This window comes from Oncorhynchus clarkii, chromosome 20 (assembly GCF_045791955.1).
Source record: "Oncorhynchus clarkii lewisi isolate Uvic-CL-2024 chromosome 20, UVic_Ocla_1.0, whole genome shotgun sequence".
In the NCBI taxonomy this organism is placed as follows: domain Eukaryota; kingdom Metazoa; phylum Chordata; class Actinopteri; order Salmoniformes; family Salmonidae; genus Oncorhynchus; species Oncorhynchus clarkii.
The window spans coordinates 75,748,458-75,762,966 of record NC_092166.1 but is presented as its reverse complement, the minus strand read 5'-3'; positions in this window follow the sequence as shown (position 1 = coordinate 75,762,966).

Sequence of the window (14,509 nt, the reverse complement as noted above, 5' to 3'; positions counted from 1 at the left end):
ACCTTATTTGTTACTGTATTGTTTCTCTTTTTTTTCAAACACATTTTTTTCAAAAGTGCACTCAGGCTATCCGGAAAGTCAAAGTTAGTTACTTTAAGGAGCAGTTCTCTCTCTGTGGGTCCCCAAGAAGTTCTGGAAAACGGTTAATGACCTGGAGAATAAATCCTTCTCCTCACAGCTGCCCATGTCCCTTAATGTTGATGATGTGGCTGTTACTGACAAGAAGCACATGGCTGAGCTCTTTATTCACCACTTCATTAAGTCAGGATTCCTATTTGACTCAGCCATGCCTCCTTGCCCGTTCAACATTTCCTCGTCTCCCACCCCTTCTAATGCAACTTTCCCCGATGCTCCTCCCTCTTTTTCCCCTTGCCCCACTACAAAGTTTCTCCCTGCAGGCGATCACTGAGTCCGAGATGTTAAAGGAGCTCCTGAAACTTGACCCCCAAAAAACTATCTTGTCAGATGGTTTAGACCCTTTCTTCTTTAAGGTTGCTGCCTTTATCATCGCCAAGCCTATCTCCAACCTTATTAACCTGTAACCTTCTGGGGAGGTTTCCATTGCTTGGAAGGCAGCCACGGTTCGTCCTTTATTTAAAGGGGGATATCAAGCTGATCCTAACTGTTATAGGCATATTTCTATTTTGCCCTGTTTATCAAAAGTGTTGGAAAAACTTGTCAATAATCAACTGACTGGCATTTTTGATGTCTATAGTATTCTCTCTGGTATGCAATCTGCTTTCCGCTCAGGTTATGGATGTGTCACTGCAACCTTAAAGGTCCTCAATGATGTCACCATTGCCCTTAATTCTAAGCAAGGTTGTGCTGTAATGTTTATTGACTTGGCCAAAGCTTTTGATACGGTAGACCATTTCATTCTTATGGACCGGCTAAGTAGTATTGGTGTCTCTAAGGGGTCTTTGGCCTGGTTTGCTAACTACCTCTCTCAAAGAGTGCAGTGTATAAAGTCAGAAAATCTGCTGTCTCATCCACTGCTTGTCACCAAGGGAGTACCCCAAGACACAATCCTAGGCCCCAAGCTCTTCTCAATTTACATCAACAACATAGCTCAGGCAGTAGGAAGCTCTCTCATCCATTTATATGCAAATGATACAGTCATAAACTCAGCTGGCCCCTCCCCGGATTTTGTGTTAAATTCTCTAAAACAAAGCTTGCTTAGTGTCCAACAAGCTTTCTCTAACCTTAACCTTGTTCTGAACACCTCCAAAAAAAAGTCATGTGTTTTGGTAAGAAGAATGCACCTCTCCCCATAGGTGTGATCACTACCTCTGAGGGTTTAGAGCTTGAGGTAGTCACCTCACACAAGTACTTCGGAGTATGGCTAGATGGTACACTGTCCTTGTCTCAGCACATATCAAAGCTGCATATCAAATCTAGTCTTGGTTTCCTCTATTGTAATCGCTCCTCTTTCACCCCAGCTGCCAAACTAACCCTGATTCAGATGAAAATCCTACCCATGCTAGATTACAGAGATATCATTTAAAGATCAGCAGGTAAGGGTGCTCTCAAGCGGCTAGATGTTCTTTACCATTCAGCCATCAGATTTGCCACCAATGCTCCTTATAGGACACATCACTGCACTCTATACTCCTCTGTGTATACCTGTCGCAAGACCCACTGGTTTATGCTTATTTATAAAACCCTCTTAGGCCTCACTCCCCCCTATCTGAGATATCTACTGCAGCCCTCATCCTCCACATACAACACCCGTTCAACCAGTTACATTCTGTTATAGGTCCCCAAAGCACACACATCCCTGGGTCGCTCGTCTTTTCAGTTCACTGCAGCTAGCGACTGGAACGAGCTGCAACAAACACTCAAACTGGACAGTTTTTATCTCAATCTCTTCATTCAAAGACTCAATCATGGACATTCTTACTGACAGTTGTGGCTGCTTTGCGTGTTGTATTGTTGTCTCTACCTTCTTTCCCTTTATTCTGTTGTCTGTGCCCAATAATGTTTGTGCCATGTTTTGTGCTGCTACCATGTTGTTGTCATGTTGTGTTGCTACCATGCTGTGTTGTCATGTATTGCTGCCTTGCTATGTTGTTGTCTTAGGTTTCTCTTTATGTAGTTTTGTGTTGTCTCTTGTCGTGATGTGTTTTTTGTATATTTATATTTAATTGATTTCATGTATTTTTATTCCCAGCCCCTGTCCCAGCAGGAGGCCATTTGCCTTGTGGTAGGCCGTCATTGTAATACGAATGTGTTCTTAACTGACTTGCCTAGTTAAATAAATGTTAAAACATTTGTTTTATATTATTGAAAAACACTTGCAAGAGAAATGCACTTAATCTTTTGATTCATCACATAAACTACTATTTATTATCTATCCTGTTGCCTAGTCACTTTATCCCTACCTATTTGTACATGTCTACCTCAATTACCTTGTACCCCTGCATATAGACTCGGTACTGGTACCCCATGTATATAGCCAAACTATCATTGACTCTGTACTGGTACCTTGTGTATATAGCCAAGTTATCATTGACTCTGTACTGGTACCCTGTGTATAGCCAAGTTATCATTGACTCTGTACTGGTACCCTGTGTATAGCCAAGTTATTATTGACTCTGTACTGGTACCCTGTGTATATAGCCAAGTTATTATTGACTCTGTACTGGTACCCTGTGTATAGCCAAGTTATTATTGACTCTGTACTGGTACCCTGTGTATATAGCCAAGTTATTATTGACTCTGTACTGGTACCCTGTGTATATAGCCAAGTTATTATTGACTCTGTACTGGTATCCTGTGTATATAGCCAAGTTATCATTGACTCTGTACTGGTACCCCATGTATAGCCAAGTTATCATTGACTCTGTACTGGTACCCTGTGTATATAGCCAAGTTATTATTGACTCTGTACTGGTATCCTGTGTATATAGCCAAGTTATCATTGACTCTGTACTGGTACCCTGTGTATATAGCCACGTTATTATTGACACTGTACTAGTACCCCGTGTATGTAGCCAAACTATCATTGACTCTGCACTGGTACCCTGTGTGTATAGCCAAGTTATCATTGACTCTGTACTGGTACCCTGTGTATATAGCCAAGTTATTATTGACTCTGTACTGGTACCTTGTGTATAGCCAAGTTATCATTGACTCTGTACTGGTACCCCATGTATATAGCCAAGTTATCATTGACTCTGTACTGGTACCCTGTGTATATAGCCAAGTTATTATTGACTCTGTACTGGTACCCCGTGTATATAGCCACGTTATTATTGACACTGTACTAGTACCCCGTGTATGTAGCCAAACTATCATTGACTCTGTACTGGTACCCTGTGTATGTAGCCAAACTATCATTGACTCTGTACTGGTACCCTGTGTGTATAGCCAAGTTATCATTGACTCTGTACTGGTACCCTGTGTATATAGCCAAGTTATTATTGACTCTGTACTGGTACCTTGTGTATAGCCAAGTTATCATTGACTCTGTACTGGTACCCCATGTATATAGCCAAGTTATCATTGACTCTGTACTGGTACCCTGTGTATAGCCAAGTTATCATTGACTCTGTACTGGTACCCTGTGTATAGCCAAGTTATCATTGACTCTGTACTGGTACCCTGTGTATAGCCAAGTTATCATTGACTCTGTACTGGTACCCTGTGTGTATAGCCAAGTTATCATTGACTCTGTACTGGTACCCTGTGTGTATAGCCAAGTTATCATTGACTCTGTACTGGTACCCTGTGTATAGCCACGTTATTATTGACTCTGTACTGGTACCTTGTGTATAGCCAAGTTATCATTGACTCTGTACTGGTACCCCATGTATATATCCAAGTTATCATTGACTCTGTACTGGTACCCTGTGTATAGCCAAGTTATCATTGACTCTGTACTGGTACCCTGTGTATAGCCAAGTTATCATTGACTCTGTACTGGTACCCTGTGTGTATAGCCAAGTTATCATTGACTCTGTACTGGTACCCTGTGTGTATAGCCAAGTTATCATTGACTCTGTACTGGTACCCTGTGTATAGCCAAGTTATCGTTACTCATTGTGTATTTATTCCTTGTTATTATTGTTCTATTATTTCTATTTTCCTCTCTGCATTGTTGGGAAGGGCCCGTAACCATTTCACTGTTAGTCTTCACCTTTTGTTTACAAAGCATGTGACAAATGCTATTTGATTTGACTAAATCACTGAGATGGTTTCTGGAGTGATCTAAGGTGTTGTATCAACAGCATTGTACAATAAGTGTCCAGAGTAAGCTACCAATGGCTAATGTTTTGGAACACAATCATTGCATTGAAATAAATGTATTTGCTACACCGTGATATGAAATGTAACAGACTTCGGTATACGGATCAAGCTCCGCACTGTCTCTGCTGGTGTTTTTATGGAAGTAGCCTACATTGTATAGTGCTGTGAATCACAGCAACATGGTCAAGATTCAGGGCTATACCTCTGAATCTAGGCTTGTTCAGAGTACAGGCTTGAGCTAATAATCCCTGCTATTGCTGTTGGCTAAAAGTGGCAACACCACCAGCTCTACTTGGAGTGCAGCCTTGCAGGATTCAGACAAGCCAATGCCCTTTGTGACCCGCAATTATTTTCAGTGCTAGCTACCTGGTAAAAGTGAATTTAATAATTGCCTCCGGTAAGACAGAAAATGTGAAAATAATAAGATATTAGACCTCACAGAGGTAATTGTAATAAAAAAAAGTGTACTTCAGAGCGCTACATTGCATATCAGCAATTACAATGGACCATGGTCCATCCATTTATGGCAAAAAATTCAGGGGAAATAACCATTTCTCATATTCTATTTCCTTGTTCAAAAGCTGTGTATCTTGTTTTGTGTTAAATTGTTTTCTCCTTTGAAGCAACGAAAAGAATAAACAGCTATGAGAATGAAAGGTAACACCTTGCCCTGCAAGGGAATTTGATAAGGCATTTTTTCCTAAAGCATAATTGTTTTTCACATTTTCTATGTGCAAACCAGTTGGTTACTGATATACAAACACTCTGTTTAAAGCCCTGCCCATATGTTGTCTAATATAACTGACAGATTAGTGGTAGATGGAATGAGCTCAGTGCGTTATCCAGTTTATTGTTGGATAAAGCCTCAGAGAATGAAAAATAAAATCAAGATGTATTTTTTGTCAGTAAAACTAAGTTAAACTGTGCCTCCATTTGGGAGAAGTATACTACATGACCAGAAATATGTGGACACTAGTTGAACACAAGTTGAACATCTCATTCCAAAATCCTGGGGTCATTAATATGGAGTTGGTCCCCCCTTGCTGCTATAATAGCCTCCACTCTTCTGGGAAGGCTTTACACTAAATGTTGAAACATTGCTGTGGGGATTTGCTTCCATTCAGTCACAAGAGCATTAGTGAAGTCAGGCACTGATGTTGGGCGACTAGGCCTAGCTTGTAGTCGGCGTTACAATTCATCTCAAAGGTGTTTGATGGGGTTGGGCTTTGTGCAGGCCAGTCAAGTTCTTCCACACTGACCTCCACAAACCATTTCTGTATGGACCTTGCTTTGTGCATGGGAACTGTCATGCTGAAACAGGAAAGGGCCTTCCTCAAATTGTTGCCACAAAGTTGGATGCACAGAATCCTCTAGAATGTAATTGTATGCTGTAGCGTTAAGATTTCCCTTCACTGGAACTAAGAGGCCTAACCCGAACCATGAAAAACTGACTTGTTGGAAAGGTAACATCCTGTGACGGTGCCACGTTGAAAGTCACTGAGCTCTTCAGTAAGGCCATTCTAATGTCAACGTTTGTCTATGGAGATTGCATGGCTGTGTGCTCAATTTTATACACCTGTCAGCAACCGGGGGGAGGGGGGGGGGGGGGGGGGGGGGGGCTTGGCTGAAATAGCCAAACCCAGTCACTTGATGGGGTGTCCACATACTTTTGTATATATTGTGTATATGAATGCAGCTGTTCGAATGTGATGTGTGACACTTTAAATCAAATTTAAAGCATATAACTCAATAATGTGTTGTTAGTGCTGCCATGAAATCAGGTATGACAGGTTGTTTCAAGGCTGTTCTGTTCTGGTTATAAAGGTTAAGGGATATACAGTTTAGCCCTGGATTGAGAAGTACAACGAATGTATCTGACCACTTGGTTCCCTGAAATGAATGATCTTCGCTGACTTCTACAGCGTTAACAGTCATAGTTTATCCACTATCTGTCCTTCTAGGGTAAGAAGGCCGAACATCTCAGCTCATCTCCACATGAAACATACGTGTTTAGAAAAAGGTTAAAAAAGCCAATGAACAATTCCAGGAAATTAAAAGCAATGGAAACATTGAAAAATGGTGGTTTGGCCCTTTCAAGAAGTTGTTATCCTTTCAAGAAGTTGTTATCCTTTCAAGAAGCAGTGTGTTTGCGATGACTCTGAAGAAGAGCTGAGGAACAGGCTAGTGTGATGTTCATTTATCATTTTGATCATCAAACAAAGTGTGTAGTATACAGTATAACAACATAGAAGCAATTGACAGTATCCAAGAGGTGAACACTATCTAATCTCTACTTCACATGTTTCATAATGTCCTGGGTACAGATCTTGTGCTTTGAAGGTTCAACATTTTCACATAATGACTGTGCTGTATCTCTCACTTGCAGTTTCTTTGTAATCTTCATCTTGACACAATGATTCATGATTCTCTTCAGTTTCTTACACAATGAATTCAATGAAATTACATAGTGGACTTGAGCTACTACACTCTTACAAAAAACATGTGCTATCTAGATCCTAAAAGGGTTCTTTGGCTGTCCCCATTGGATAACCCTTTGAAGAACCCTCTATGGTTCCAGGTAGAATCCTTTTGGTTCCAGGTACCGTAGACCCCTTATGGGTGCCATCTTTTCCACAGAGGATTCTAAGTGAAACCTAACAGGGATCTACCTGGAACCAAACAAGATTCTACCTGCAACCAAAAAGTGGTTCTCCTATGGGGAGAGCCGAAGAACCCCCTTTGGAATCTTTTTTTCTAAGAGTGTACAACCTCCTTGCTCGTGCATGATGAAAAGTGGAAAACTAAGGGATGGAAAGATGGCCTGTTCAATATCATGACTTTAACAACATCAACACAGCATAGATCAATAGTATCAGAAAATCCCATTTGCTGTTGTAGTTAACTATTTGTCTTATTACTCCTAAAAAAAATGCAATAGAATGAATTGCATGCAGGTACTATGAGTGGTTCTGTTGAGAAAATGTGCGAATGATTCTGAGATACAAATAGTTTTGAAGTGCAAATGAGTTGGAAGGAGCAGCTAGAGCCATGTATCAGAGGGCTACTCGTACATCACATTGTATTTGGATACAACAATAACAAATACTCACTGGGAGAAACTTGCTGCTAGGTCTAACGTATATTTCGACCTAGACTTGCTGTAGGAAATTAATCTACTGTCACTCTGTGAACAACACCAGATTGTGTTACTCAACACATTAGTGAGAAGAACCACATCTAAGTAAGGAATCCATATCTTAAGTGTTTGATCCCCCAGAAGGCATCTTAAATGCAGAACGGTTTAGATCAATAACTAAGGTCTACCAGAAGAAATATGAAGGCTTTATTCATCATATCCCACTGAGATGGTGCTACCGCACACATAGGACACTTGACTCTTTAAAATGCCTTTGCTTGCACTTCTCTTACTCTCACAGTCCCAGGGATGCTCTCAGAACTGAAAACTCAAAGAGACATTAAAGGCACTATTTCAAAAGGAGAGAAAGCTGTTGTAAGTTCTGTATAGACTTTTCAATAAGGGTATTTTAAATGTCATCATTTTTAAAACAAACATTTGGGAGAAGCCTTTGTAGGCCTTTGTACAGCTGTAATTATTGAAAAAGCTAGAAATATTTGATGTAATCTTGATTTGTTTTATAACCAACTAAATGATCAGCGAGAACAGGCCAATCTGTCAACCTAAAGTCACGTGAAGCTGAAGTGCCCTGCAAACTAAATGAAACCCACCCACTGTATTTTTTTCACGTAAACCTTCAATTTAAACGGTTTTGTTCCGGAGCCATTAAGTGAGTACATTGCACCAAACACCCTAGTTTCAGACTCCTAACTATCCTTAAACATCTACAGACTCGAGCCACTTCCATGCCTGTCTGAAGAACTTTATCTCTGAACACTCAAAAGCTTGTTTCTCCACCGACTGTTGGATAACGGGAACCATAGGGGGGGGGGGGGGGGGGGGTAAATCTTGTCTCCAGCCTGATATCCTGATACTCCTCAACATCGTTACAGCCCCTCCTCACCGTGCATTTATTTGTAAAAAATAAAGTGCTTAAAATTATAAAATATATCGCTAATCAATTTTATTTTTTAAGAAGTGTACAATATCAGACATAACTTCAAAAAATCTCAAACACTTTCCAAAAAAACAAGCAATACATACATACATTTTTTTAAATCACCTTTATTTAACCAGGTAGGCCAGTTGAGAACAAGTTCTCATTTACAACTGTGACCTGGCCAAGATGAAGCAAAGCAGTGCGACAAAAACAACAACACAGAGTTCCACATGGGATAAACCAAGTACAGTCAATAACACAAACATTAGGTTAAATACCACCCCAAATTTTTTTTTTTAAATAACAAGTGTTCAAAAGTCAAACAAATGATCAAATACAACACCTGTAATCAATTAAAGAAGGATAAAAAGAGTCTAACATAAGACTATATTGGCTGTAGTACAAGGTTATTTCCCAAGGTTTTCACGATTCTACGTGCAACAATTGATAAACGACGTCGTAGTGTATAGAAAATAACAACAAGTAGGCAACTGAGAAAAGTTTCAGAACTTTGAACACCTTTCATGCAGTACATTGGATTGAGATAGTATTCTGTAGCGCGGGTTGTTGTGTTAGCAAGGCTAGGCTATCCTACTTGATCACGTTTGCCCACTTGAGGTAAAAAAATATATATAAATGTGATAGCCTACTGTACACAATAGGCATATTGGTCTCTTTTGATAGTGAACCTAGAGCTACAAATAGCTATATGCACTAATTTGTTGAAGGGTGCCTGCAAACAGATGAAATGTGAGTGTGATAGTTTCATTGTGAAGACAGTAGGCAATAACAATATGCCATACCAGCGCATTCTGATGATAATCTTACAGGTGCAGGTTAGACCTACAGGATGTGCACCTGAATAGCCATTTGTACAGTAGGCTACATACAGTGGGGAGAACAAGTATTTGATACACTGCCGATTTTGCAGGTTTCCCTACTTACAAAGCATGTAGAGGTCAGTCATTTTTATCATATGTACACTTCAACTGTAAGAGACGGAATCTAAAACAAAAATCCAGAAAATCACATTGTATGATTTTTAAGTAATTCATTTGCATTTTCTTGCATGACATAAGTATTTGATCACCTACCAACCAGTAAGAATTCCGGCTTTCACAGACCTGTTAATTTTTCTTCAAGAAGCCCTCCTGTTCTCCACTCATTACCTGTATTAACTGCACCTTGAAATCGTTACCTGTATAAAAGACACCTGTCCACACACTCAATCAAACAGACTCCAACCTCTCCACAATGGCCAAGACCAGAGAACTGTGTAAGGACATCAGGGATACAATTGTAGACCTGCACAAGGCTGGGATGGCCTACAGGACAATAGGCAAGCAGCTTGGTGAGAAGGCTACAACTGTTGGCGCAATTATTAGAAAATGGAAGAAGTTCAAGATGACGGTCAATCACCCTCGGTCTGGGGCTCCATGCAAGATCTCACCTCGTGGGGCATCAATGATCATGAGGAAGGTGAGGGATCAGCCCAGAACTACACGGCAGGACCTGGTCAATGACCTGAAGAGAGCTGGGACCACAGTCTCAAAGAAAACCATTAGTAACACACTACGCCGTCATGGATTCAAATCCTGCAGTGCACGCAAGGTCCCCCTGCTCAAGCTAGCGCATGTCCAGGCCCATCTGACGTTTGCCAATGACCATGTGGATGATCCCGAGGAGGAATGGGAGAAGGTCATGTGGTCTGATGAGACAAAAATAGAGCTTTTTGGTTTAAACTCCACTCGCCGTGGTTGGTGGAAGAAGAAGGATGAGTAAAACCCTGAGAACACCATCCCAACTGTGAAGCTTGGAGGTGGAAACATCATTCTTTGGGGATGCTTTTCTGCAAAGGGGACAGGACGACTGCACCGTATTGAGGGGAGGATGGATGGGGCCATGTATCGCGAGATCTTGGCCAACAACCTCCTTCCCTCAGTAAGAGCATTGAAGATGGGTCGTGGCTGGGTCTTCCAGCATGACAACGACCCGAATCACACAGCCAGAGCAACTAAGGAGTGGCTCCGTAAGAAGCATCTCAAGGTCCTGGAGTGGCCTAGCCAGTCTCCAGACCTGAACTCAATAGAAAATCTTTGGAGGGAGCTGAAAGTCCATATTGCCCAGCGACAGCCCCGAAACCTGAAGGATCTGGAGAAGGTCTGTATGGAGGAGTGGGCCAATTCCCTGCTGCAGTGTGTGCAAACCTGGTCAAGAACTACAGGAAATGTATGATCTCTGTAATTGCAAACAAAGGTTTCTGTACCAAATATTAAGTTCTTATTTTCTGATGTATCAAATATGTCATGTAATACAATGCCAATTAATTACTTAAACATCATACAATGTGATTTTATGGATTGTTGTTTTAGATTCCATCTCTCACAGTTGAAGTGTACCTATGATAAAAATTACAGACCTCTACATGCTTTGTAAGTAGGAAAACCTGCAAAATCGGCAGTGTATCAAATACTTGTTCTCCCCACTGTAGATAAAACTAGTAATGTACCATTTAGTATTCAGAACATAGACAAGCACAACTTGAGCAGAAATATGTAATACTATAGTAGCCTATACTGTATGTGAAAATATATACATTTATTAGGCCTAATCAATTTAATTAGGACATTCTTCTGTCAGTTTTTTGTTTTTGTTGGCTTTGTCAGACTTGAAGATGAAGCCAGAAGTAGTCTCAGCCCTAATGAGATTGCTAAAGCATCTGTGGATAGGGTCTGCAGCTTCTGCAGGCTTACTAGCTACCCTTTACTTAGTACTTTGTTGAAGCACCTTTGGCAGCGATTACAGCCTTGAATCTTCTTGGGTATGACGCTACAAGCCTAGCACACCTGTATTTGGGGAGTTTCTCCCATTCTTCTCTGCAGATCCTCTCATTCTCTGTCAGGTTGGATGGGGAGTGTCGCTGCACAGCTCTTTTCAGGTCTCTCCAGAGATGTTCGATTGGGTTCAAGTCTGGGCTCTGGTTGGGCCACTCAAGGACATTCAGAGACTTGTCCTGAAGCCACTACTGCAATGTCTTGGCTGTGTGCTTAGGGTTGTTGTCCTGTTGGAAGGTGAACCTTCGCCCCAGTCTGAGGTCATGAGCGCTTTGGAGTGGATTTTCATTAAGAATCTCTGTACTTTCCTCCATTCATCTTTCCCTCGACCCTGACTAGTCTCCCAGTCCCTGCCGCTGAAAAACATCCCCACAGCATGATGCTGCCAACACCATGCTTCACCACAGGGATGGTGCCAGGTTTCCTCCAGACGTGACGCTTGACATTCAGGCCAATGAGTTCAATCTTGGTTTCATCAGACCAGATAATCTTGTATCGCGTGGTCTGAGAGTCCTTTAGGTGCCTATGTATACTACATTTCTACTATTTACTGTATATCAGTGAATGCTCTTTAGATGAGGAAGGGGAGTGCCATCCTCCTCAGTGAATTTCATGAAACTAAAAATAGTAAAACATTAAAAAAGTTAGACTTTTTAGATAAAACAATACAAAATATATTTCTGTCACTAAATAATTTATTAAAACACACTGCAATGAAGGTCAACAGTAGCCTCAATATCACTCTGTAGGGTATCACCATGGTGTAGCCGGAGGACAGCTAGTTTCCATTCTCCTCTGGGTACATTGACTTGAATTCAAAACCTAAGAGGATTGTGGTTCTCACCCCCTTCCATAGACATACACAGTAATTATGACAACTTCCGGAGGATGTCCACCAACCTATCAGAGCTCTTGCATTATGAACTGACATGTTGTCCACCCAATCAAAGGGTCAGAGAAGAAATCTAGTACTGAAAGCATGAGCTACAGCCAGCAAGAGAGAGAGAGCGCTAGCTATATTTATTTTCACTTTCACTTTGCTAGTGAATGAAGTTTAGCCTACTCAAAAACCTGGCTCAAACAGAGAGGGATCCTATGTTACCCAGCTGGCAATGGCTATCCATTACTGGAACTTTTCCAAGTCAAGGTAAGCTTTTGGTTTTACTAATACATCCTGATGCGGTAGCACAAAAAAGGGCTCTGATGACACCTCCTTTACTGGATCCGCCCACACCTTCACCACTGGCTCCGCCTCTTAAGTGGGAGCCAAATAACTGGTTCGATGAGATACCTTACGTTCAAGTACCGCCCCCAGATGAGGAAGAAGGCGAGTCATCGACAAAATAGGAAAAAGCTAAACCAACAGTAGAATGTGACTGGGTTAACCTGATGCAAGATTTGGGCTTAGAGGATACATAGACACTGTCATTGGTGATAGTTTCACAGTGGCATTTCACAGTGACATTTTCACAGTGACATTTTCACAGTGACAGCTTGCCGCATCTAAAAGTGTGTCGGTGTGAGGGTGTCGGTGTGAGGGTGTCGGTGTGAGGGTGTCGGTGTGAGGGTGTCGGTGTGGGGGTGTCGGTGTGAGGGTGTCGGTGTGAGGGTGTCGGTGTGAGGTTGTCGGTGTGGGGGTGTCGGTGTGGGGGTGTCGGTGTGAGGGTGTCGGTGTGAGGGTGTCTGTGTGAGGGTGTCGGTGTGAGGGTGTCGGTGTGAGGGTGTCGGTGTGGGGGTGTCGGTGTGAGGGTGTCGGTGTGAGGGTGTCGGTGTGGGGGTGTCGGTGTGAGGGTGTCGGTGTGAGGGTGTCGGTGTGAGGGTGTCGGTGTGAGGGTGTCGGTGTGAGGGTGTCTGTGTGAGGGTGTCGGTGTGATGTGTCAGTTTGACATGTCACACTGACTCTTTACAGGAACAGCTAGCCGCAAGATTAGAATGTGCCTCAGAGCTGAGGCTGACTTGGTCCTGAAGAGAGAGTATACAAGAAGCATGCTTTCAATGGAAAGGCATGATGGTGCTACTTGACTTATCACTGTCAGACAGCTTGTGATACTTCACCTATCATCAACCTAAAAGGTAATATCTGACTTTCATTCTCTAGAACAATTGTAATTTTTTTGTTCTGGATTTTGTAGAGAGACGAACAGAGACAACTACCCTGTACACTCCTATTGCCTACATAATCCACTCCGTAACTGGAGTAGATACACAGCATCAGTGGAGATACGAAGGGTCTTGATCTTGACACAGCCTTTTAACAAGATTCAGCGAATCATAGTACAACTTCTAGTAGGAGAAGCAGATACATTCATACTCTAGAACAAGATTTCTGAACGAGACATACTGAGACAACTACCCAATACCCTCCTCGTGCTGAATATATCCACCTCCTAACCGGAGTAGATAAATAGCATCAGTAGTGTTCCAAAGGGACGTGATCTCGAACAGTTCTCTTCACTAATCAGTAAATCATAGTACAAACTTCTAGTAGGAGAAACAGACACTGAGTGATTGGATAAACCTCTAGAGAAATTGTGAGTGGAAGAACATACTCTTTGAACTGCTTGTTGTAATACATATATAAGGCATTAATAGTAGTACGTGTTTTGATGATGTTTGATGTTATAGATTAAGGGCCAGAAATAAACTGTAATAACGTGTACAACTGTGTGAACTGCAAACAGTGAATAAAAAGTAGAAACTAGACCCAAAACCCTTGGGGAGAGAACAGCTCTGACACTCCCAATCTAGGGAAACAAGTCTAGTTTCTACACTAAAGACAATATAACGGTTTGGACAGAATAATCATTTTATTGTAACAGAAATCCTCTATATTAATATTCAAGTAGTATTAGTCGACAGACATAGACTGTAAATCGTAACCAAGGTATAGCTTGTGTGAGTCTAGATATAAGAGCATACAAAGGGAAAGAGAAAGTAAAACAAGAGGTATTCTAAGTCTGATTGATATTATCTAAGATCCTGAAACAAGCCTAACGGCATCACACAAGGCTAATCTCTGAATAAACGGGCAGGATACATAACCAGGTCAGTCCGGCGGGCCTGTGAGTCACACCTGTTAGCCGGGTGACATAAGAACTTGAGTGAGACAACTTGTTTCACTCAACTCTCGATGGGGGTACCTTAACGGTCCTATAGCAAAATCCCCTAGACAATCCACCAGTGTAACTGCTAAACTGCTTGCCAAATATACACTGTACTGCATGATTGTAGCGGGTTCAGGCAAAGCCCTGGAGTGGGCCAACGCCGTGTGGAGTGAGGGAGACGCTGTGTTGGACCATTACGCAGAGTTCACCCGCCGCTTTCGGGCAGTTTTCGACCACCAGTCTGAGG